This window comes from Suricata suricatta, chromosome 1 (genome assembly GCF_006229205.1).
Source record: "Suricata suricatta isolate VVHF042 chromosome 1, meerkat_22Aug2017_6uvM2_HiC, whole genome shotgun sequence".
Classification (NCBI taxonomy): Eukaryota; Metazoa; Chordata; class Mammalia; order Carnivora; family Herpestidae; genus Suricata; species Suricata suricatta.
The window spans coordinates 141,457,239-141,460,985 of record NC_043700.1 but is presented as its reverse complement, the minus strand read 5'-3'; the positions used below and the strand labels follow the sequence as shown (position 1 = coordinate 141,460,985).

Sequence of the window (3,747 nt, the reverse complement as noted above, 5' to 3'; positions counted from 1 at the left end):
CATTCTTTAATAGGGTGGTTTTTAACCTCCACATTTTTGGGAGTTTTCCATATTTTTTCCTGTGGTTCATTTCAAGTTTCATAGCATTGTGGTCTGAAAGTGTGCATGGTATGATCTCTATTTGTTTATACTTATGGAGGGCTGCTTTATGTCCCAGCATGTGGTCTATCTTGGAGAATGTGCCATGTGCACTCGAAAAGAAGGTAAATTTCCTATCTTTAGGATGTAGAGTTCTAAAATATATCTATGAGTTCCATCTGTTCCAAAGTGTCGTTCAGGTCCTTAGTGATTTTCTGTCTGGTTGACCTATCCATTGCTGTCAGTGGAGTATTAAAGTCCCCTGCAATTAGCACATTTTTGTCAATAAGATTGTTTCTTTCTGTGATTAGTTGCTTTATGTATTTGGGTGCTCCCGAGTTAGGAGCATAGATATTTATAATTGTTAGCTCTTCCTGATGGAGAGATCCTGTAATTATTATATAATGTCCTTCTTCATCTCTTGTTACTGCCTTTACTTTAAAGTCCAGTTTGTCTGAAATTAGTATGGCTACCCCAGCAGAAAGCATCCATTCTTAATAAAAACCCTCCACAAAGTAAGAATAGAGAGAGGTACATACCTCAACGTCATAAAAGCCATGTGTAGCTATTTTTCTCATCCTCAATGGGAAAAAACTGAGAGCTTTTTCCTCTCCAGGCATTAACAAGACAGGGATGCTCACTCTCACCAATGTTACTTACCGTGGTACCAGTTGTCCTAGCCTCACCAGACAACAAAATGAAATAAAAGGCATTCAAATTGGCAAGGAAGAAACCAGACTCTCACTATTCATAGACAACATGCCACTCTATGTACAAAACCCAAAAAACGCCACCAAAAATTTACTAGAATTGATATGTGAATTTAGCAAAGTTGTAGTATAGAAAATAAACATACAGAAATCTGCTGCACTTGTATAATCCAATAATAAAGCAGGGGAAGGAGAAATCAAAGAATTGATCTTATTTATAATTGAACCAAAAACCGTAAGACACATAGGAATAAACCTAGCCAAAGAGGTAAACTATCTGTACTGTGAAAACTACAGAATACTTATGAAAGAAATTGACGATGACCCAAAGAATTGGAAAAATATTCCATGCTCATGGGTTGGAAGAACAAATATTGTTAAAATATCTATACTAGCCCAAGCAATCTACACATCTAATGCAACTCCTATCAAAATACCACCAGCATTTTTGACAGAGCTAGAACAAACAATGGTAAATTTGCATGAAACAACAAAAGACCCTAAAAAGCCAAAGCAATCTTGAAAAAGAAAAGTAAAGCTGGGGGCATTACAATTCCAGATGCCCAGCTATATTACAAAGCAGCAATCACCAGACAGGATGGTATTGGAACACAGATGCATGGATCAATGGAACAGAATAGAAAACCCAGACATGGACCCACAACTCTATGGTCAGCTAATCTTCGACACAGCAGAGAAGAATACCCAATGGAAAAAAGACAAGCCTCTTCAACAAATGATGTCGGGAAAATCAGACAGCAACATTCAGAAGAATGAAACCAGACTACTTTCTTACACCAAACAGAAAAATAAATTTAAAATGGATGAAAGACCTAAATGTGAGACAGGAAGCCAAATACTACAGGAGAACATAGGTAACAATCTCTTTGACATCAGTCTTAGCAACTTCTTACTAGACAGGTCACTGGAGACAAGGGAAACAAAAATAAAAATAAACTATTGGGATTTCATCAAGATAAAAGCTTCTGCATAGCGAAGGAAACAGAAAAACTGAAAGGCAGCCTACAGAATAGGAGGAGATATTTGCAAATGACATATCTGATAAAAGGTTAGTATCCAAAATGTATAAAGAATTTCTCAAACTTAACATCCAAAACCAAAGAGTGTGGGGCCTGCTTAAGATTTTGACAATCTCTCTCCCTCTGCCCCTCTTCCCTGATCATACTCTCTCTCTATATATAAAAGATGAAATGAAATGAAATGAAAAAATAAAATACAACAAAAACCAATAGCCAAACTTAGGAAAGAAACTAAATGTCCATCAACTGATAAGTGGATAAAGAAGAGGTGGTATATATACACAATGGAATATTACTCAGCTTTCAAAAAGAATGAAACCTTGCCATTTGCAATGACGCAATGACATATATGGAGCTAGAGTGTATTATGCTAAGCAAAGTAAGTCAATGAGAGAAAGACAAATACCATATGATTTCACTCATATGTGGAATTTAAGAAACAAAACAGGTAAACATAGGGGAAGGGGGAAAAAAAGGAGAAAAAGCATAAGATACTCTTAACTATAAAGAACAAACTGGGGGTTGACGGGGAGGGGTGGGTGGGGGGTGGGTTAGATGGGTGATGAGTATTAAGGAGGGCACTTGTTGGGATGAGCACTGGGTGTTAGATGTAAGTGATGAATTGCTAAATTGTACACCTGAAACCAATTTTACCATGTATGTTAACTGGAATTTAAATGAAAACTTGAAGAAAGAAATGTTGCAGTTTTCAAAAACACATACTAATGGATATACACTCAAATTTTCCCCATTTATCAAATGAATTTCCAAGCTTTTCCACTGAGAAAATTTATTTTACTAAGATACATCATTAAGACGAAAATATAAGAGTGCCCAAGCATTTAAAAATAAATAGCAAATAAATTCAAATGAAAATGTTACAGGATTTTAAAAAATTTTTAAGCAAATGAGGGACAGTATTTGTTTTTTAAAGTCTTTAGTTGAGTTAATAAATTTTATTAATTTAATTAATTCCAAGGGACCAGGATTTCTTTCCTTTTTGGGATGATGGATTGGTAGTGGAGTATGCCTTTAAAAAAACACAACAACCCTAGTTTCATTTCTTTTCTTATAGAACAAAAAATTTAGTATAATACAAACATAATAACTCTAAATAAAATATAAGTAAAACAATATAAATATAATGCTGTTATCTTTTATTTGTAATTAAAATGTTGGTTTTAGGTTTCAGGTAATTTTTTCAAGGGCAAAATAGCATTTTTAAATTAATCCACTAGAAGGCGCACAATGATCATATCATCAAATTTAAAGCTCAGAAACTCAAAGTCAGCTAATTCTATTTTCTAATCCAGATCTTTCCCCACATCACAAAGTAACTATTTAAGTTTCCCATACTTCTTTGCAGCCTGACTTTAAATTTAAGGTTCAGTTTTGGATTTGACCCAACAGATTTGAGTCTTTGGAAGGGTTACTTTACAAAGAATTTGAGAATCTAGCATTTCTTTAAAACCTTGGGTACTTCTCTCTCCATCTTTCCGATCATACTTGGACCCAGATGACCTGAGTTTGACTTTCTGCTCTGCACTAGGCCACATTTTCACTGTCATATTTCATCTTTTTAAGTTAATATGATAAAACTTTCAATAACTTTCAATAAAACAACTTTTTTTTTTTTCTGGTGCCAAAAAGGTGATTTTATTAAGACACTGAAACAGGACCTGTGGGCAGAGAGCTGCCCTGGACCCTGAAGAGAGACTGATTATGAACTTGGGAGTTGGGGAGGTAAAGTCAAAGGGAAGTTTACAAAGGGATTTTCATATCCTAAAGAAGACTCACAGGATACTGGAGGCCTCACTATCCTCAAGCTAAGGTTGTTTTTCCCTCTAGCAAAGTATTAACTTTAAGACAGTTTGCTGGAGAAAATGTGTACCATGCCTGCCTCAAGTATTTGTCAATGG

General features: G+C 35.1%; 1 protein-coding gene across 2 annotated transcripts in view; it reads right to left on the bottom strand.

Moving 5' to 3' along the window:
* The window catches only part of GNRHR (gonadotropin releasing hormone receptor), an 11,897-nt gene that overhangs the window by 7,505 nt on the left and 645 nt on the right, over nucleotides 1–3,747 (bottom strand). The gene's annotated exons all lie outside the window — the stretch shown is intronic.